The sequence below is a fragment of the Ctenocephalides felis genome, unplaced genomic scaffold (assembly GCF_003426905.1).
Source record: "Ctenocephalides felis isolate EL2017-DRISC unplaced genomic scaffold, ASM342690v1 CF-g0.4_SCAFFOLD_01604, whole genome shotgun sequence".
Lineage (NCBI taxonomy): Eukaryota > Metazoa > Arthropoda > Insecta > Siphonaptera > Pulicidae > Ctenocephalides > Ctenocephalides felis.
Window position 1 is genome coordinate 1,402,668 of NW_020537758.1, and position 24,247 is coordinate 1,426,914.

A 24,247-nucleotide genomic window follows, 5' to 3' on the forward strand; every position below is an offset into this window, starting at 1 on the left:
CGAATTTTCAAAGTTGTATAAATTGTATTAAGTGTGATTGTCCTAAGTGAGGTTCTACTGTATATATAGGTTGTTCGAGAACTCAACATCATGAAAAAAATTAGAATAAATAATTATCCCATGCAATTAAAATTATAAGCAAAAACTGTATTAAGTGTGATTGTCTTAAGTGATTTTCCACTATATATATAGGGTGTCCCAGAACTCAACTTCATGAAAAAATAGGATAAAAAATTATCCCATGCAGTATAATTATTATAAGTATAAATTCATCCTGAAGCTTAGTTGAAACTATCATCATTTTTCGATTAAATTCTATTATTTGTGCTCATTCAAAAAACCAAACGAGTAAAAAAATCCTAAAAATAACAAAAAAAAATAACAATAAAAACACATTTTACCGCATTATAAAAATTGAACTGTTGTTCTAGATGTAGTAAAATTAAACCACTATTAGAACTTATTAAATGCTATTTTAATGTTATCCAAGTTGTTGCAAAATATGATATTACACAATATTGTAGATTATTAAGTAGTCCAACCTGGACTAGGATTTTTGTTATTGATCGTAAATGTAATTCCTACAAGTTTCAACTACAAGTTTCAAAAGTTGTAATTTTCCTTCTATTTTTTTAATCTATCCCTTATTCTACCCTAAATTCCGGCCCTGCTCGCGAATATTTCCAAGCAGGTGTTTTGCGCTACGGTTCATCTAGAAAGTGGTCGAAACTTTTTCAACTTTTTTCTCTTTATTTTAAGACAACAGGTTCGATGACCTTCGAAAAAGTATAAAAGCGCATCTGCATATTTTTTATCATCTGCTAAATTAAATAAAATGTAATATAAAACAGGGTAAAGGACTCATTTATAGAATTATATATTAATTCTCTTAAATGATCAATCTCTTAGAACGTTGTTAGGATTTATTTTGTAGAAATCAAGTATTTATAGTTTGTACAAAATTAATAGAAACTTCGTATACTTTAAAATCGCGTTGGAAAATAGAGAACTAATTCGGCTATGAATTGATATGATCCAGTTTGTGCATTTATTTACTTTATCTCTGGTAACTTCTAAAGTATTTGTATGAAGTAAATGAAATGTTTTATGAGTTTGTGCAAAATTAAATAATAAAGACTATTATCTAACATTACAATGGTCTACAGCTACTCGGTGTACTTTTAGGAATAGAAAATACATCCTAGTTTTGCATCTAAAAAAATACAGATTTTCTAATAAATTTTCCTTTTATTTGATCTTCTGCCCTTTCTAAATATATAAATAAATATGTATAAAGGTTTTTGTGTTCTACACATTTTATAATAACCTACGTTTCTTGTAATTCGATATTTACTGCAAATAAAATGTGTTTCGTTCTTTTTTACATCAAATGTATCTTGTTAGAGTAAACACGTCCAACAATGGGTAATGGACCATCTGTTTTCTCAATGTATATATATATATATATATATATATATATATATACATTACAAATTGTGCTGCTGTTTTTATTTAAAAAAATTAAAGTCTAGGATTTTCATCCATATTTATAAATTTCATCACATGCAAGATCACCGCAGATAACAAACGTTTCGGACCTAGAACAAATGCCTTCTTCAATATTTTGACAGCACCAATAAACTTGTATGATTTACAGACCAAGAAAAAAAAACATTTAAGTTTTACCGAAAAAACTACTGTTATTTTCTGAACTATCTGTTACTTCAATAAAAAAAAATAAGAAAAAAATGTTGGTGATAAAATCCATGATGGATAGCTGAACGGTAGGAAATAAAATGGTGTAATTTATCTTTTCTTATGTATAAAAATTAGCGACTGCAAAATTCGGTTAATTTTTACTACGTCTCTGATAAGATAAATACTAAGAATTGAGGTAAAACCGTGAGACTTTAAAAAATCTCATAAATCTTTTATTCAAATTCTGAAAAAATTATGTTTAATTCGATATTAATATTTCGGTCACGCATTTGTCTCTCGATTGTGTAACCGCAGCATTTTTAAACGAAAATGTTGAATTGTGGTGTATAAACATAATGTAAGACGAAGATTTAAAATATTAAATTAAATTGTTTATACATAAACATATATTACCTTGTGTTGAATTGTCAAAACTGATCCTTCTAGGCATATTTAATACAAACGGCCGCCATTTGCCGCCGGCGATTCAAACACTTAAATGTCAATCTGATTTTTACTTCAAAAGCTGTAATTTCTTTCACGAAATACTTAACAAAACAATTAAATTGTGTAAAACTATTTGATAAATGCATTTTCACAAATTTTTAAGGCTATAAAGTCAATAAATGTTTAATAAATGATTTAAAAAAAAACTGTATTTTTATAGCGTCCGCACACATTGATGAAGCACTTCATTGTGTTGTTTACGTACAGACAGTAAGTACCAACTACACGAATGCGAAAATAATTACCCGCACTGTGACTTGTATATAACTTCACAGTTAAATTATCCGCTGTCAAAAATTTGACAATTAAAATATTGTAAATATTTAGTAAACAATAAATAAATAAACAAATCAGTGATAAAAATACTACAAATTATTAATAGTATAATTCCATTTCCGATTTTTCGACTTTCTCGCCTCACAATTCGAAATATTTACCAGCACTGTAACTTGTACATAACTTCACAGTTAAATTATATGCTGTCAAAAATTTGACAATTAAAATATTGTAAATATTTAATAGACAATAAATAAATAAATAAATAAATGTTAAAAATACTAACAAGTGCTCTAATCACAAACTTAGAATAGTGTCGATAAAATATCAATGTCTATCAAGCAAGTTCCAAATATATTTTTCCACCTTTTAAAGAACTAAAATTAAGGTTAGGAATTCCCTTTTAGTCTCTATTTTAGTACAAAATAGATCTTAAGTTTTCTTAATTTAATGTTCGTGACACATCGGTTAACCTAAGGGCATGTTGCCACTTCATTCTTAAACCGAGCCGAAAAAAATTGACCCAGCGGTATTAAAAATTAATTTGATGTCTTCAAACAGATGTTTAGAATATTATATATTATATATATATATATATATATATATATATATATTTGTGTGTACAGTTGATCCTTCACAAATATCATGACATAAGGCACGCGTCCTAACATCCTGCTGAAGTCTTTTGCACCTGTCAGGATAACAGGATGCTGTATGTAAACCACAGAATACTTCAGAATTTGTTTGAATATATATATATATATATATATATATATATATTTATATATATATATATATATATTATATCCCCTAGTATCATTTTCCAGAATATTTATAAAACTGTGAAGTGTAACGAATTCAGATTGATAGAGCTCGTCAAATTATATCAAAATTACCCAAAAACATAAAATGATTAATCATTTCTTAGAGTCTTTGTCTCTGATCCCTAAGAAGTCTTAGGATCCTAAGGCCCTTATATAAAAACCGCAAGACAAATTATATATAAAAACATATGTAGCTGTAATGTAGTTTTTTCCACTAATCGAAAGTTTGCTCATCTCGAGGTACTTTTGTCGTACTTTCTCAGAATCCATGTTTCTGATCTGTATAGAGTCACATTGTGTATATATATATATATATATATATATATATATATATATATTGATGTGTATAAGTACGAACAAGTAAATGTGTGTATTATGAACAAACATTTGAAAACACCGGTAGTTCGCATTTCCGGGCATATGTCACCACGGATAAAGGTATACATATACATATACATATAATGTATATTATTTATATTTTACTTATATGTATATATACATATATACATACCCCATAGCACCACATGGTCGCGTGTCAAGAACGCACTTAAAACCTTTGAAGTTTGAAGTAAGGATCCAATTTCGTACTTTTTTTTACATTTTCCACATACATAGTGTATTTATATATACTTAAATATAAATAGGACCCCTGAAATGGGGTCAGATGTCACTATAATTACATTTTAGCGACCTAGAAGACTACATCTGCCCTTTTGACTCAACGATTTCGTTCATACGAGATTTTGCGGCTGCTGTAATACACACACACACATATATATATATATATATATATATATATATATAAATATAATCCGTTACCTCATTGTTCCACACACGTTTCCTGTACATTGAAAAGAAAATTAGTCTTTGAAGAGTTTAGTCTCCTAGACATTTGAATGAAAGCGGCGTCCATTAAGGGGGTATTCTAGTCGATTCGAAAAAATCGATTTTTTTTAATTTCATATTTTTAAAGTTTAACTATCTAAGAATATGGGTACAGGAAGGTTTTTGAAAATTTGAATTATTTTCGGAGATATAGGCATTTTACTGACTCGGTCTCCATACTGGTTTGGCTTCACGCAAAACTTTAAATACGTTTTTCTCAGAACAGACTTTTTCAGTACTGTTGACACGATTTCTCGAGCTCTACTCGACCGATTTACTTGAAATGTTCAGAGAGTCTTGTCTGTAGACCTATTTGTATCCCGAACTAGCATCATCCCTAAATTCCAATTTTTACTATATTTAAAAAATTCGAGAAACTCAAAAAAACATTAAAAAAAAACACTTTTTTTTCAAACAGTCGCCAATTTGTAAAGCAAAATATTTTTTACTCATTGTTAGTTCGGGCGATTGCAACATCATTGTAGATTAATAATGTTTTTATTTTTTGCATTTCCGAAGGCTAGAAGGGCTGAAATCATGTCAAGACTGAGGTGCCAATTTTTTGAGACCACCCACTTCATCAGCTGCCAGTTTTTACAATTTTCAACTTTTTTATTTTTTAATTTTTGTTTTGTATTTTAATAATATTAATAAACAAGTGGTAAAAAATGGATAGTAAAAACATTCATTGCTTTCTTTTACGACACTTTGACCTAAAATTTATCGCTCTACACTAGAATACCCCCTTAATCATGTGATCGATTTTTTAAGGATTTTTGTACCCTATTCCACCTTGGTGATACGTGGTGATATTCAAAATTAGCCCTCCTTCCCCCATCAAACAGAGAAAAAATTGTAAAGTTTTTGTTTTTTTTTTTGAAAATGTTTGGATTAAAAAAAAAATTTAAGTGAAAAATAAATACAAGTGATATCTTACTATACCCCTCTCTCCTCCACGTGATTTTTCGTCATTTTTCGTGATTTTTTGTTAAACCCACCCTTCCCTAAAAAGCGCACGTGATTAATGGACGCCGTCTAACTTTGAATTAATAAAAAAATAAATTAATTTAAATAAATATAATTTAACAAAATTATTATGATTATTAACTTTCCAAAGGAAATGTTTGTTTTCATAAAAAAAATTCGATTCGCTAATTTTAATTCTCGACGTTTCAACCCATTCTGAATCGAATTAGACCAACATTTGGAAAAAGTATGCGTGTGTGTGCATGTGAACAGATTATTTATTCTTATATTTTTTTTACTGCTTTTTTACCTAAATTTTAACTAAATTTTGTAAAATATTTTCATTACGTATATAATACTTGATATATGATCTCTCTTCCTTGTTTTTGGTGGTTCTAAAATTAGACACTTCAACATAATTAGCCATATGTTCGAGTTAATTTTTATGCTTTTGGGTAATTTTTTAAATAATTTGACGTGCTCGATCAATCTGAATTCGTTACACTTCACAGTTTTATAAATATTCTGGAAAATGATACCAGGGGGATATTATATAGATATATATATATAGCTCTGTCACTGTTCAAAATTTCTGAGTTCATTTTTGGAATTTATAAATTTACGTTACGTACGTAATTTTTGGTAAAAACGTAAATGTAAATTTTTTGGTGCTTATCGAGTTTCATCTCTAATGGCATTTAAATTTTTGCCAAAAAGTTAAGTTTTGACTTACATGCAACTCGTATTTTTTCCAATTTTGTTTCAAACAAAAAAACGCTACATTTGTTCTTATAGAAAGTCTCTACTGAAACTGAAAAACATTTAAAATACGGCTCTGTACGGATCAGATACATGGACTCTAAGGAAAAGTTTGAATAAAAAAATGTAAAATATAAAATGGATCGACATATTGCCGATTGTTAAAGAAGTTAAAAAGAGCAATTCTACAGTGTGAAGAAAACTGATGAATCAGCGACTTTTTGGAAAACTGAATAACAGCCTACTGCCCTTTTTTCATCTTAATTTCAATTTTTGTAATAATTGTTAACAAAACATCTTTAGTGACCTTACATAGTTTTTGTTAAAGTACAATAAAAAATTAAGAAAATGCCATCCACATGATGCCTATGGATCAGAGACATGGGCTCTAAGGAAGGTCTAAATAAACTACCAGTGAAACTCAAATTGTGACGACCATGAAATTTTTAAATTTTGTCACCTTAATTTAAAAAATTTTAGAACGTTTGCTTAAAACTTTGCACTTTTCTGCTATCTATAAAAAAGGTGGGACTGATCTGGTACAAATATTAACCAACATGAAACCTTATAGATTTTCATCAAATTTAAAATAATTTCAACCCTTTTGAAGAAACGTTAACAAAAGGTCAAAAATCGGTTCACATACACACTAGAAGTCAAAAACAGAAAATTAGCAAATTGGATTTTCTGGCAAAAACATCGAACTAAAAGAATTTGGCATAAATTCGTCAATTTACTTAATCGACTTTCCCATTTCCGATTTTTCGACTTTCTCGCCTTACAATTCGAAATATTCACCGTGAATCACACGCGAAAGGCTATTTAGTATGCAGGATGTATTTTAGGATAGGATATCCTCTGATGTACGATATAAATGCATAATATAATGTGTTTATATATATGTAGAGAGAGTTAGTTAAAGTTTTAGATGTGGGCTGGTTGCTTCCTGCGCTGCCTTATTGTTCAGAATAATCTCCTGTAATTATTTAATACGGCGAATTGTGTGTAGGATAAGAATGCGAATACATACGTATTTTAATATCACATGTGATCGTGGACATAGTATGATTAATTTTATATTACATACGTATCGGCTAATATCCTAGCGTTCACATCAAATCGGAATATAAAATTTTTGGGGTAAAAAAATGCATGCTATGATTTAATTTGTTTCAAATTATTTTTGAGTTCGTGGGGTTGTTTGTTCAGATTTTGGCTAGTTTCACCTATATATGTCAGTTTACAATCCGAGCAGTTGATTTAGTAAAGCAAATTTATGAGGAGGTTCGAGTTAAATTTTAATTGACTAGAGTAAAAATCAACCAATGCTCTCAATTACATCAATCAATTTAAAATGCTACTCTTTTATTAGATAATAAAGATTATCTATAAAATTACATAAGAAACCCGTAACGAACCATTTCTATATTTGACTGAGAATTGGCTCAACATATGAGATATGAGGTATGTATTTATTAGATAATAAAGATATTCCATAAAATTACATAAGAACCCCGTAACGAACCATTTTTATATTTGACTAAGAATTGATTCAACATATGATTTTTTTTTGTTTTTATTATTTGTAATGTATGTCATCGCCCATTGTGGACCATTTTCGCAGAATCCTTGTCAATCATTGTTCGAATGACAACACCTCTCGATAGTCTCGTCCTACGCTCAAAAGTCGTCATAAATAAAATTATGAAATTAATGTGCCACTTCCTATTTAAATAAAACACAAGAGACCACGTGGACCACATACATTAATAAAAGAGACCTCTGCCACAATTGCAAATCTCACTTAACAAAAATCAGACTATAGTCTGAAAATTTTTTTTGACAAAATTAGAACTATACATTTATTTCATCATATTACAAAATCGACGTTTTTCATATATATTTGTTTGCAAATTTTGCAAAGGTGTCTAGTTACTATCCAGGGCAGGTGGCGAGGACGTCCCTTAGCCAATCAAATAAATTTTATACAAAACATTGCACAATTTTACAAATTTTATTACGCTATTTTATAGCACTAATAAAAATAGTAATTAAGTTATCCGCAACCCTTCCGTTATTTTAATTCCAACCAGCCCTATATTTCATCCCTTAATAGTTCTCATAAATTTAAAATCATTTAACACAATTTTTATTTCATATCGAACGCTTTTTTCTAAACCCTTAAGGGTCGATATCTCATAAAAAACTACCCTCAAAAAACACAAACACCTGTAGGGGGTCCCTGGAAATATATATACATACATACATACATATATGTATATATATATGGATATATATATATATATATATATATATATATATTTCTATCAGACGGTAGCATATGGTAGCAACATATGTATTTGGCCGATTTTTTTATTTTTCCCATTTTTTTTATTTATAATGTTTTTATAATATTATGATTATAATAAAAAGTAATGAGGTGGCGAAAATTTCGGTGTCGGCCATAAGGTGCGACATGTGTTCCAAAAAACATTTGTGGTTTCGAAATTACATATAAAAAATAATTTTTTATATTTTGCGAAAGAATAATAATTTTTACTCATGAAAATTGACAGTTTTTTCAAGAATAAAATATTCTTTTTGTTTAAATATTAAAAATTTAGAAACATTTAAGCTCATTTCAGACTTGAAAAAGTTTTGGCATACAATAATCTTCTACAATCAACGATCTTTTGAAAAAATCTTTGCGAATAATAATCTAATTGTAAATATATTATTAATTTTCCAAGGAAAATTTCTATTTTTGCCAGATCATCCGACTTGCTAATTGCAACTTACACTTAGTTTTTTACGTTTGAATAATTTTTTTAATCGTTTTTCGACCACGTGTGTTATATATCGATAAAAAAAATCGTATAAAATTTAGGCCACGTGTCCATAGACCCATCCCAGCTGTTGGATGTTGAAAAAAATGATTAATCGAAAAAGTTTGATAAGATTAAATGATTTTTACCATTTTTATTGGGGTGTGTTGCAGATCCGATTATTGGAAATGTTTAGCAGTTGTTAAATAGTAAATTAATAATAATGGCTATGGTAAAAGAATTATTAAAAAAATTATACTATTTATCTAAAATAATATTTTAATGTATACAAAATTGCATTATTAATAATTATTAATATATTAATAATAAATACGATTATTAATTACACATCAAATCGGAAATTAAGTGCATTAGTAGTAAACTAGTTCGATTAATAACAAATTATAGATTTTATGTGACCGCCAGGATTTATAGTGGGTTATATGACATTTGGATTTTTTTCGAAATAAACGTGGGAAATACAAATTTGTGTATGTAAGTATGTAGGTACTATTAGATTAAATAGTTCAGGTTTGGAACTATCATGTGTGTGTATCTGTATATATATATATATATATATATATATATATATCTGTATATAAATATGACGATATAGATTCTGCTTTTGAGATATATCTGTTGTGTGGTCTGTGCGACACCAGCGGAGAAGAAATAAAGAAAAAAATAAATATATAAAAAAATGAAGAATATATAATTCTTAAAAAGAAAGATCGGTGCCACACAATAGGTCCTCTCACACTCAAAGGGTCCCACCTCAAATTTGTTACTCCGAAATATACATATATAGATATATAAACACTGCAATATATATGTTTGGATTTAATTTTTGTTTCGATATTAGCTCGAAACACTTTTCACGAAAAATTTGTTAGAAGTCATGTTTTAGTCATTTTCAATTACGATATATGTTTTTATTATTTAAATTTTAGGGCTTACTAATTTATTTATGCTGTTATTTATTACATCACTTTTTAACTTTTTATTTAATGTAAATAATAATTTGGTATATAAATTAATTAATAAAAAAAGGTATAAATGAGTTGTGGATTATAAATTTATAGGAAATGGGGCAGTCATACAAAATCCTCTTTTACCAAATAATAACAATTTATAAATCTCTTGTATTAAATAAGCATGTTAATAAAATCTATATTTACCCCTGTTTTTATTAAAATCATTTCTGCTAAGCCTTATTATCATTATTTGGGGCAGGCAATGAGGATTGTCCTTCACCAAAGGCTTCACTGATTAAACTAATTAGAATTATTATAATTTTTAACAAATATTTTGTAATTAATATATAATAAATTAAATTGCCCTCTTATCAAGTAACTGATATTCATATACAATATTAATTACAATGATTTGTATGAACAGGTCTTCTTATCAATACAATACCAAGAGCATATGGCGAGGACGTCTCTTACCCAATCAAAAACATTTTATACAAAATTATAAAAAATATATATATTTTAATTTTTATTTTTGTATATTTTTTATTTATTTATGGAAAGTGTCTGTCTGTCTTTTTCCAGGGTGGGCAGGGAGGACTTCTCTACCTAGTTGTCTACTACTTCAAGGAGGACACATTATTATTAAAAATTTACAGATATGGAGAAGCTCATGTACCTTAGTGTAAAATGTCTAAAATAATAATTATATTTTTACTTTGATTACAATTTGAAATTCCAATTTATCATTGACGCCACGTTGTTATCATATATAATTAATTATTATCTGAACCGATTTAGCCATTGAAATATTTGTGGGAAAGGTGAGAAACTATTTAAAAACCGCATTGAAATTTTACACTTTTAATTTAATTTTTTTATAGAAGCGTAATTTATAATAAAACAGTCGATTGCGGCTCATACGTCAAATGTCAAATGGTTTCGACAGATTATGTTCAATTAAATTTAATTGGATGTGGTATGCGTTGCAGTGGATAAACCATTCATCCAATTTGTGTTAGTTGCCTCTTTCATTACACAATTCTACATTCATAATCAGTTAGTTATTTTTTATACTAAAGATTTTCTAAAAAACCAGCTAATTATTAATAAATTTATTTTCCAAATATCAAGTCAAGTCCTTCGATCCTCCATACTCTCTTTTCCCACTTTTCCTCCCCTGTATCTCTAACAATATTTTTAATTAACACGTAAATTTCGGAGCATCTCCATTTGTTTTCCCATAATAACAATTAGAATTTTCATCATTTCTGTTCGGTTTGTTTGATTAAATAATCAAGTTGTCCCTTTGGTGTGTAGTGTGTGCGCCCATGTGCAGTCCGTGTTTTGTGACGGATTCCCACGGGGCCACTCCCGTCTAGGTAAGCAGACTATACAATAATATATAATATAATGGACACTTTTATTTATTTATACATGTATGCATATTTATATGTATCTGTATATGTATATAAATATATACATACATGTAGACAGGTACATACGTACTACTAACATGCACACACATCGCGCACATGTGTGTATATAATTATATAAACATGTGGGTGGACAAGAAATATTTCTATATGCCGAACAATTGTACACGTATATGTGGGCAATATATATATATATATATATATATATATATATATATATATATATACATATGTGTGTGTGCATGTTAGTAGTGTTCTGCCCAAAGACAGGTCCATGATGTGATAGCATCACATGTTTTAACTTTCTGCCCTCTCTTGATTAGAGGAAAATTAAGAAAAGAGAGTATGCGATCTTAGGAAAATTCATTTAAACTGGAAATAAATTTTAAATACAGTAGATATCATTATTGGTATTAATTGATTAAAATGATGTTATCTGTTTAATTATAAGACCATCTAAATTTGAAGGATATAATTTTTTATTAATAAATTTAAAATATTTGATCTATCACTTGATAAAATAGAATAATATAGATAGAAAGAAATCAATTAATGAAATAATAATACAAATTTTAGTTAAAATAGGAAAAAAGCATAAATAACAAACTTTAACATAAAATCCTATTCGCTACTTTTATGTTTTCTCCACGTTTCAAGTCATTCAGAATCGATTGAGACCAAATTTGGAAAGTGTGTATGTGTATGTATGAATGTGTGAGCCATTTTTGACCTTTTGCCGAAGTCTCCTCAAAAATGGCGAAAAGGGTAAAATTTTTTGTTCACAATCCTAATTTTAAAAATTCAAAAACTGTTTGAATAATATTGGTTTAGAATCGCTTTGAATAGGTTTTTCTTAAAGATGGACCAGGCCTTTTCTTCGTAATTAAATGTTAAACAAAATTTTTGGACGATTTTGATAGAAAATTTGGTGATAAAATAAAACATACTAAAATTTTACGCACTACCACAAGTGGCTTCATATAAAAATTCATCAAAGTTTGAAAAAATATGATAGTCAAAATTTGTGTGAAAATTCGCTTTTGTGATTTGATGATCGTTTTCTCAAAAAGGACTGAACAGATTTCACAAATGTATAAAGCATTGGCTTCAAAAATTAAAATCAGTTGAATTATACAAATTCATTAAAATATTATAAATATATTTGAGAGATATCAATTGGTATGCGAAAGCAAAAACTGAGTTTTTAGAATAAACAGTTAAAAATTCATATAAAAAGCTAAATCTCGTCTTCAGTTGATTATTACATCTATCATCGGTTCGGTAAATAATTTCATTTATCGGGAAGTTCATACAACTCGCTTTAAGGCAAAATGCTACTTACACCTAGTTTATACTTTTCCTTCTCTGGTTTCTACTAATTTTAGTAACAGCAAAATACACAATTAGAGAAACTAGTTTTTCTCTTAATTTAATATAATACATAGCAGTAATAATAATCATGTCATTTTTTATGTTTTTAATTTTTTACTTGTAATTTTTTATTATGAAACTATCGAGTAAATTACCATTTCAAACTTGCCAAACACACTTTAGTGCATTTTTTTAAGAGCCTTTCAAACTCGAGGAATTTTGAAATCTTTAAATTCACAGTTTAACAAAAAGTCTTAATTTTTCGTAAAATTGTGTAATTATTTTTGAATGTGGTCTTGGAAATGTTATTTACGGTTTCATATCCAAAATTTAAATAAATAAAAGTAATAAAAATTAAGGGGGCGTCCATTAATCACGTGAGCGAGCTTTTAAGGATTTTTGGACCCTTCATCCCCCTTGGTCATACATGGTGATATTCAAAACGTATTTTCAGTTACGTGAAAAAACTAACATTTTTGATTTTTTTTTTGAAAATGTTTGAACTTTAAAAAAAAATAGTTAAAAACTAAATACACGTGATATCTTACTATACCCCTGTCTCTCCCACTTGATATTTCGTGATTTTTTGCCAAACCTCCCCTTCCCCTAAAAACCTTACGTGATTAATGGACGCCCCCTAACAACAATAACCAAAAAATGGTCACTCCATTACACATAATCTCCAAACAATGTGAAATATTTTTTTCTCTATTTTTGTCTGAACAATTTCGGTCAATACTATATCCATTTTTATGCTTGACGTTGAGTTCTGGGTCACGTCATATAAATGACTATTATTAACTTCCCGTAGGGTAAGTTATAGTAATCGCAAAAAAATCGGAAATGAAAATTTTTATATATCTTTACGTTTCAGAGGTTTCTGAATATTTTGTCATACCTTAGAAAAAATTGATGTATGTGTGTGTGTGTGTGTGACGATTTCGGGAACACGGATCAACCGATTTGAATAATTCAAAAAACATTCGATTCTTATTGATAGGGTGACATGCTGATTAGTTTTTGGCGAAGGCAGGTCTAGCCGTTCCAAAGATACGGGGCAAAAAGTGCCAAAAACGGTAACTTAGTTTTTAAGAGAACGGAGCGTCCGATTTGAATAATTCAAAAAACATTTTACTTGTATTAATAGGATGAAGAATTGATCAAATTTTCATGAAGGCAGGCGTAGCGATACCGGAGATCTAGTAAAAAAAATATAAAAAATGCCATTTGGCGGTCAAAAATGATCATTAGACATATGCACATCAAATTATCAGATATTTTATAGAGATTTTATACCTATTTAATATTTTTCAAGTCCTTTTTTGATTAAAATGCTTAATTTAGTCACTAATTACTAAAGGATTGTTTAAATGATTTTATTTAGATTATCTTTTGTAGAAATTGCCAATAAACTGCATATTGTTTTGACTCTTGAAAATTTGAAAAAAATATTTATTACACTGAAGCAATATTAGCGTTATTTTAGTTTATTATTTGTGATTTTTAGGCCACACTTATTCTCTAATCCTCAACATTTTTACATTTAATTTCTATCTATTACAATTTTGTATGTATTATTTTTCCAAAATTGTTGTAAATCCCTGCAATTAATTCTAATTAAATATTTCAAGCAGAATATGAGTCAGTAATTCGATACAAGAACTGAAACTAACAATAAGTATAAAATTTGTTTACATTCCTATGGGTTCCGTACCAATGTTCATCGAATGTTTGAAAAAAAGTTCACAATTTTCAAAATATGTCAAAATAAAGAAAACACCTTTTTTTAAAAAAAAATTTTTTTTTCAAAAAAAAGTCATTTTTTGTCAAATTTATAGTTTCTCAAAAATCAAATTTTTTCAAAGTAAAATTTTTTCAAAAATGTTAGTCTTTTTTTAAAAAAAAAAAATTATTGGTACGGGAAGTTCCAGCCACGATGTCATGCGCCCCATTAGTTTTCATTGAATTCTGGGACACCCCATATAAATGACTATTATTATTATTATTATTTATCCCTCCGCCACTGTGTCGTCGGTCGCGAGCGATATAAAGCGACACATTCCTTGATAACTGAGTCACCTGAGCCGAGCTAAGCCTGAGCTTGGGCTGAACATGAGCCGACGAACCGAACCATTTCTACCACCTATATTATATATTATTGCTTTATCTTTATCTTTTACTTTAACTCTTCTTCAGTCGGTCGACTTTTTTAAAACAGAAAATACACCGACGATTACCTCGATAATCAAGAAATAAGGGATACGACGAATGAATTGGATCAATTCGTAGGTGAGAATGGATGATAAGATGAACGACTCAATTTTCGCTTTTAACAACTAGCTTAAGGAGCGTTTCAGTCTAGCCTAGATGTTTGGAAAATCGATTTTTTTATTATCAGACTAGCAAATCCGACGAACTCCGTTTCGCCACCAGATGGTTTCGTGAGACAGATGAAGAAATTTTTTGTTTGTTTTATGTTTGAAAAGGAAAAATTTGATTTTTTTTACACAACAGTAATGAATTTATTTCGATTACAAAAATGAAGTGTTTTAGTTAAACTTCTCTAAGTAAATGAAAGTGAATCCGCCAATTATCCGTTTCATTGAAGTACTCTTTGGTAAACCACATTTTTTGTTTTTTTGGTCTGACGTTAACACAAATAAAGCGAATGGTTTTCCAACTCGTATAACTGCCCATGTAAAAAACAATGATTTTCTGAATAATCTATTTGAAATTTATCCCGCTAAGCGATTGGCCTTGCGACTTGTTATTGCGAACTGGAAATTGCAATCGTTTGAAGTCAAACGGAAGACCAGTCGGAATCATTGGTATGTCACCAAATCGCCAGCAATTTTTGATTGGATGGTGAAATTCAGTGCGTGTACATAGTTATTCTTTGCGGCAAGAATTGCTCGTTGACTTAACCAAGCATAATTCTGATAATTCTCACTAATGTTATTACTCGATGCCATGCACCACTAATTTTCTTAGCTATAAACCTTGCGGAGCCCGATACTTTTTCCAACGAATGCAAAATTGTCGAAATCGGTTCGTGTGTTCTGGAGTTATTTCGTCAGGAAGGAAAACCCGACTTATTTTTATATATATGTAGATATTTTTAAAATTTAACTATTCGAGAATATGTGTACAAGAATATTTTCCACGATAATCCTCCACTTTGTCTCGATACCAACGATTTCTCAACTTCCACTTCACCGATTTTTGGAAATTTTTACAGAGTCTTCTTTATAGACTTCTCTTCAGTAAGAACTATGCTCACCCCCAATTTCCAATTTTTACTATTTTTAAGAACACTAAAGCACAAAAAAGTTGTAAAAATAGTTCAGATCTTTTCAGGATTTTTGGAACCAAAATTTTCCTAATAGTGAAGAAACGGCTCGACTGATCACCGTAGGAAAATAATCAATGCAATTTCTTATTGAGTTTCATAAAATCGCTTTTATATTTTTCAAATCGTGGGAATTTCAAATCGAAATCCGTTTTTGGGAAAATGTCTACAAAAGGTCAAAATTTGCCTCAAACGATTCAGAATAACTTGAAACATGAAATTAGCAAATCGAATTTTTTGGTGAAAATAAAACTTCTCTTTGGGAAAGTTAACAAGTTGATCCAATTATTTTACAATTACAATAAAAAATAAAATTTATTGACAATAATGACAATAAAATTCTAAAGTTCTAAATAAAATTGATGGATTAGAAATGACAAAGCTGTACTTGAAAAATGTTGTTATTTCAAGCAACAGAGATGTCAATATTATAAGAGAGAAAAGAAGTGTTTTCCAAATTGTACTATAAATAGTACAGTAGTAGTGGGTCAATCAAAATATTAAATATATTCTTTTATAATAGATCTATTATTACATCAAATATTCTAATATTTATTAACTTCCCGAGGAGAAGTTCATAATTTTGAAAGAACGACCATGGGTCGAGGCGTTTCTCTAAATTCAACAAAAAGGTGTAATTTTTTTTTATTTTGTCAGTTTTTAGTAAATATCGTCTAGGTCATTTCTACATAATTCACAAAATTTTGCACATTAATAGAGCTCATGGTTTCAACAAATGTCTTAAAACATTATACGCCTAAGAGAAAAGGTTTACTTAAAACAATATTCAAACTGCCAAATTTTTAAAAAAGCCTAAATCTCAATCTTGGAGTCAATTAAAACATAATGGAAAGTTCATGCAACTTGCCCTAAGGCAAAATCCAACTTATTACAACTAGTTCAAATTCCGTATTTAGCATCATAAAATAAACTTAATACAAACAACTGGTAGGTGCTTTACAATTGAGACTGATGGTTTCTTTTTCTTTCGATTTTTTTCTCGGTTCTATTTAATTTTATAAATTAGTACACATCTTAATTACGGCAAAAGATAAAGATTGCGTGCTGTTATAATGATTCGATTCGATTCGATTCGAATCCGTTCAATTTTGCCGCTTTTTCTCGAATCCAATACGAGAGCCTTTGTCGGGGGCCCCCTGCCCCCTTTTTTCCATTGTATCGGAACACAAAATATGAAAAGACCGCATACAAATCGGTAGTACAAAAAGCTAATATTATTCAGAACGAATATAATTATCACAAGCTGTGCCTAATACAATGAGTAAAATACATACGTGGTTAGATACAAACATACACACACCACACCTGTACGTATATAAATAAATTACTGGGAATTTTTGTTAAAATTTAATGTACAAAAATGGAGAACACTAAAACCAATAATAATTGGTCACAAGTTGGAAATGTTAAAAACCGCAAAGCACTCTCTGGCGACAGACCGAAGAGGACTTTTGTTCTTCGAGCTTTGTCATTTTTATGGGACGAAATAATACCCACACACACGTACACATTCACACAAATATATTCAAGACAGTTTTTAGACATATGAACAAAATTCATACTTATTATTAAAATCTCTATAAAATGCCTGATAATTTGATGTGCATATGCCAAATGATCATTTTGGACCGCCAAATGGCATTTTTTTCACATTTTTCACTAGAACAGCGAGACCTGTCAAAAACCAAACAGTACTTCATTTTATCAATACAAATAAAATGTTTTTTGAATCATTCAAATCGGACGCTCCGTTCTCTAAAAACTAAATTACCATTTCTGGCTCTTTTTGCATCCTTTTGCCTTTGCCAAAAACTTATTAATTTTTCCTAATATATGCCAAAATGTTGTGAAACGTGTACATATAAATTTATTTTTGATTTTTTTACAATTACTATAATTTATTGTCCTATAAAAAGTTAACAATCAAGGTTTAGCTATTTAGATAAAATTTTCAACAAAATTCATTCAATTTTTTTAAATCTAAACGCATTTCATGTAATGGTTTTTAAATTTTTGAATTCCTTACAACCAATTAAATTTTGGCTTATTCGGTGTCAAACGATTAAGAACGACTTAGGAAGTCCGGAAAACATAAAATTAGCAAGTCTAAATTTTTGTATAAAACATAAACTTTATCTTCGGAAATTTTAAAATTGTATGTATGTTTTATAAGTTTATTTGATATCCATACGTTTCGGCTAACATTCAAGCCCTCATTCAGTAGAAAAAATTATCTCAGTAGACATTTGCAATATAAATAAATACTGTACTTATACCACAAAGCTTTAATGTTGTTTTATTTACCATCAGAATATCATACTTTATTTATTAAATAAACTTATAAAAATTTATATAACTTTGAACAACAATTTGCTAACACAAATGTCTGCAATATATTATCTTTGATATATTTTACAGACTGTGATATCTATAATATATTTATATGCGAGTTTGTACAAATATATATTTTATGAAGGGTGCTACCTTATTTACAAGGGGCTACCCTAATTTAGGTCTAAATTATAGTTGCCTATTATTAAAGATTCTTTTGTGAAAAATACACAGAAATATGTCAATAGTATATAGATTCAGGAAATGAAAGAGTAATGCAGATGTTAAAAATTTTATGGCACTAAAATAAATATATAGATTTTTAAATATATGATATTTAAATATTAACTAGAGTATTTTATTTTAATTATTAATATTGACTAAGCACAAAGTCCATAATTGGTGACTTATGGATAGAAAATGTATTAAAATTTATAAAAAGTTGTCAGATAGTAGTTCTAGTTGTAATTTTTCTCCTCCGCTCGTCAAATTAAATTTTTACGGATCGTGATTTACAAGATGTAGACAGTCGGAAAATAATTTATCTAATTCCATTTCAGGTCCGAGTAATTAATTTAATGACTGCTAATTATAACACAATTATAACATCATTAGCCATCAAACGAAGCTATCTCGATTTTCTAATCTGCCAGGGGAAATGGACAATTGTCTTTATGAAATTTTATTTTACCAACTCTAATTATTTAATTGTTAATTTTATGCGAATTTTTTTATCCATCTATCGCTTTCTCAGGAATAACTAATTTATAAATTAGACTCCAAAGTGGGTAAAGAATTTTATTGGATCATTGTTGGTCGAGCATTGTTTGTCCCCGGTAATTAAGATTTTATGAGTTTATTGTTTTTTTATTATCTGAGAAACCGGTAGTTTTATTCTTAAATATCTATTGTGTGAAAAAACACACTAGGAAGTAAACTATGGAAGAAAACGATTTTTTTTATTAAGTAAGTAAAAATTTCTGACGTCGTGTCATGGTATGTCGAAGTGGGCGTTAGGAATTCTAAATTTTTTTATTTAACTTTAAATCGCTATTTGTTATCAAAATACAAGATAACCGAAAATACATCGACATATTTTCATTTCATCAAAACCAAAATATTTGACGTTCTTGACGATGTTGTTAATAATAATCGCTTTACAAATCTGGAACTATACAATATACAAAATAAAATTTCTTATATATATATATATATATATATATATATATATAATATACAATGGCAACAATGGATATTAGCCCCAGCCATTTGTTATTATTTAAAGAATTTCACGGCTAAGTACATTTGCGAAAACACGAATTACTTCTTAAATGCATTTTCAGGTATAAATGCCTCAGGGAGCACTGATGCTCAGAGAATTTCATATAAAGGATCACATTCCTAGATAAAATTCTAATAGAGAAAAAATAATTAAAACGGTTATTTTATTTGTTTTTGTTCTGGAGGATAATACTCTTATATAAATTTCATATACATTTTGCTTATTGATTTGTAAGTTTTTTATTCATTTTTTTTATATTTACTCTAAAGAATCATACTCACAAATGAAAACTGATCAGTAAAAATCAAGTAGATATTCCCTTTTTTTATTATATTATTTATTTACTTATTCATCCGTTCTTGTATGTATTATTAAATTATTAAGTTGTTTATTAATTAAATAAATTTCATTATAATTTAACTTACTAAATTGTGAAGTTATATTCAATTTTCAATTCATTCATTTTTTTTTTATTTATTACAAATAAATCTATTTATAGCAAAGGAGTAAATTATACTCTAAAGGATAAAAAATCATGCCCAGGAAGTATTTATTTATTTAATTATTTATTTATTTACAACAATTTACTCTAAATAATTACATTTATATATACATTTCACTATAGTGAAATTTATTCTATTTTATTTATTAAAATAATTTTTTATGAGCAACTTATTTATTTGTTAATTCATTTATTTATTTATCTATTTATTCATTTGTATATCTAATTTTTTATATATTTATTTATTAATTACAATATACTCTAAATAATGCTAGTTATAAATATATTTATTTATAAATATTTTATTTATTTATTTACTTATATTTTAATTCAAGATTTTACCTAAACAAATAGGTAATTATTTTAAACAAATAGGTAATAGATAGTTATTTATTTATTTTTTAGCTATTTTTTATTTATATATATATATATATATATATTTATTTATTCACTCTCATGAATAATTTAATTCATTAATATTTATAGGTATTTTATTTATCTGCTAAATAAAATAGAAAATTTGTATCTTTATATATAAAAAATAAATTTTTGTATATGTTGTTTCTGACATATTTTTATTAATAATTTTAAAATTAATAGAGCTTCTGTATTTTAATTTGTTTTACATAAAAAAAAATCACTTCACAACTTCTTTTTAGGTTATAAATATTTAAAAAATGTAAGTGCATATAAATATTTAAAAAAAATGTTGCAGCAAGCAATTTGACTTATTTTATCTATCGATAAGATAATAGCAAGATAAAATAAAAAATAGTAAAATAACTATTATGTAAAAAATGCAATAAATATTTTATACGAGTTCCCAAAACAAATCTTTTATAACGTGTATGAGTTTGAGATTTAATTTGCTAGTAAAAATGGAGAACAATTTATTCAAAAAGTCGAGACCTAATTTGCTCGTCAGTAGTGTTTTTTTCTTACAATTGGAGTCCGTGTCTCTGATCTGCAATTTTGACCATTTTCCGGTTATTGTGGTAAATTTTTATCATTTTTGTTGACTTAAACTTTGGATCCGTCATAATAAAGAACAGGTATCCTGTTATATATCCATTCTTAGGACCACAATCAAAAATAACGACATAATCATACCAAATTTTCAAGAATTAATTTTTTTTGTTAAACTATGAACTTAATTTTTTTTTAATTGGTCGACTATTTAAAGAAAAATGTATCAAAGCATGTTGGCAAAGTTTCACCAAAAGTTAGCGTTCCCAAAGTAAAATTTAGCACTTTATTCGTTACCAGTGTTTATTTTTGTATCTTTTCTACGTCCATCAGTGATATATGGCAATGCATTGAAATAATTGTGAGCGATTTGAGGGCTCTAATGCGATTGAGCTCCTTAATGGAGCCATTTGACCGTAAAATTCAACGACAGATGTTCCACCGCCAAAACCAACCAAACCAAAATCCACATCTGTATCTCTATATACATGGTCTGTTCAAAAAGTACCCGGAATTACTAATAATTAAATTTCGCGGGTCTGGAGTGTCTGATTGTCAAAATTTTTTTTTTATTGTGTTGGTATACATGCCCCTAAAGTATGATGAAATTTTCAGCTATATTCACTGTTTACTTTGTCTGTGGTAGTCGCTAAGGTTCGACGTGTTTTTCTGAGCTCGGCGATTTTTACAATGGAAGAATTGAAAAAGTCAAAGAATTTGTATTAAATTTTGCGTAAAAAATGAAATAAAGTGTTGCAAAGTGCAAAAATTCACCAGATATGGCTCCGTGTGACTTTTTCCTATTCCCAAAGTTGAAGAGACCCATGAAAGGACGGCGGTTTTCCTCGATTGAAGAAAATCGCCGAGAGTGCTCAAGGACATATCAAAAAGTGAATATCAAGGGTGCTTCGAAAATTGGAAAAAACGCTGGCATAAGTGTATTATATCTGGGGGGGACTACTTTGAAGGGGACCACATTAATGTAGACGAATAAATAAATATTTTTTTGAAAAAACGAAAATTACGAAAACTTTTTGAACAGACCTCGTATGAACCTAGTCTCTAGTTTTTGCTAGGAAATGCAAGTCGCATCAACAAAATTATTATTATAATAAAAAATTATTATAAATCAGAAAGCAATTTTAATTTTCTCTTTTTTAGAAAAATGTTATTTATTATCATTGTTTTGGATAGAAACAATCGTGTTTCACAGGGCAATTTCAGCGATAGCGCATCAGTCCCAGAAATTACTGAGGAGGTCGCCGGACAGATTCTTTCGGACGATAAACGAGAAACGTTTTTATTTTACAATGGCCAGAACAATGGCAATTATTATTATTATGATTGCACAGGAATTACGTAAATGGAGAAAACTTACGATTGGATTGGACTTTCGGAGGGTTCCGTACTAATTGAAAAGTCTGCTCATTACCAATTCAAACAACTAAAAGACAACGCGGCAGTTCATGTTCCAATTCTCCTATTATAAGAACAGAAAAAAATAAGCAAGAGATTTTCAAAAATCATCTTAGAACAGAAAATCAAGATAAGTTAATTCCAGTAGAAAATTGAAAGTATTTTCTTTCAATTTATTAATAATGAATTATTTCTATTATTAATAAATCTGGAATCTGGAATACATTGGAAATTTTGCTCTATGCGGATCAGAGACATGGACTCTAAAAAAAGACAGAAACTACCATAAAATGGACCAATAAGGTGACAAATGTGAAAAGCTGAACCAGAATCTAATAAGTTAGAATAGAATGAAAATTGAGACTTAAAATTATCTTTGAACATAAAAGTTTTAAATATGATTCGGTACATATTTTTAGGTTTTATCAAATATTTGAAATAATTTGTTTTAGAACATACATATTTATAAACACCATTAAAAAGATTATAAAATTCTACACAAAACCCTATAAATATTTCCATAAGCTTTTATGCAAAAAATGGGTAAAATTAATCGCTGAACACAAAAGTTTATTATTTGTCAACTAGTTAATGACTTAGTTTTATCTGTGATAGCGCTTGGTACACTTTTTTGGTTTTTATCAAATATTTGAAATAATTTGTTCTAGAATATGAATATTTATATACATCTTTAGAAAGCTTATAAAATTCTACACAGAACCCTATAGATATTTTAGTAAGCTTTTATTATTATTATTTATGCAAAAAATGGATAAAATTAATCGCTGAACACAAAAGTTTATTAATTGTCAACTAAAAGACAACGCGGCAGTTCGTGGTGCCTTCAACTCTTAGATAAGTTAGATATCCAATTTTTATATTAAAAAAATTGAAGTATAATTATATACAGGGTATCCCAGAACTCAACGTCAAGGTAAGAAAATAGAAAGAAAAATTATAGCACGTTGTTTGGAAATTATGAGCTTTTAAGTGCAACCTAGAGCTTTGGCGAAATTATCACCATTTTTCGGTTATTGTGGCTAATTTTTATTAATTTTGTGCATTTATTGAAATCGTAACCGTAAATAATATTTCTAAGACCACAGTCAAAACTAATGACACAATTGCACCAAGTTTTCAATAATTAAATTTTTTGGATAAATTAATCATAATTTTTTTTTCATTCTCTATTATATTTACAACTGTCCAGTCAAGGACATTTAGCAAATTTGTTGTTAAATGTCCTTAACTGGAAAATTGTAAATATAATAATGAAAAAAAATGAATTTAAAGTTTATAAAATTGGTCGACTTTGAAAGGGCCTCCTTTTTTTGAAAAAGATACCAAAGTATAATGAGAAAGTTCATCAAAAATAACTTGTATAATAAAATAAATGAGTAAAAATTATAGACTTAAAAATAACAATTGTAACTCTTAAAATCCACAATTTATCATAAGAGAATTTATTTTAAGATAATATGTATTTCTAATTAATATATTGTTGGTGTTTATGAGATTTTTGCTTATATTCTTATCATTATTATTAAATTGTAGATCAAAAATAAATTTGTGTGAAATTAACAATACTTTTTAAAACATTATTCATATATATGATATATAATATAAAATAAAATTTTAAAATGACAATTTAAATAAGAAATGTTAAACCACTTATATTTTCTACCTTATTTGATAAAATATTTAATCAATAGTATGTGATTTTATTTCAATTTACAAGTACAAAATATATTTTTGTTCTATTTAGACATCATAAATCCACCTATTTATTACTATTACTATTATATTAAAATTTCAACCTCAACAAAACCGTACAGAATAATTTTCCGGGCCATAAAATATTT

At 28.0% G+C, this 24,247-nt stretch overlaps 2 protein-coding genes across 3 annotated transcripts in view; both read right to left on the reverse strand.

Moving 5' to 3' along the window:
• LOC113372457 (protein rhomboid-like) overlaps window positions 1–24,247 on the reverse strand; it is a 142,638-nt gene that overhangs the window by 103,062 nt on the left and 15,329 nt on the right. Inside the window, exon 1 of one of the 2 annotated variants that reach the window (XM_026612789.1) lies at window positions 2,113–2,238. The exons of the other annotated variant lie outside the window; for it this stretch is intronic. The gene's annotated coding sequence lies outside the window, so the exon portion shown is untranslated. Of the gene's footprint in view, window positions 1–2,112; window positions 2,239–24,247 lie in introns of those variants that run through there. 2 annotated transcript variants of the gene reach the window in all.
• The window catches only part of LOC113372743, a 61,294-nt gene that overhangs the window by 20,105 nt on the left and 16,942 nt on the right, over window positions 1–24,247 (reverse strand). The window lies entirely within an intron of this gene.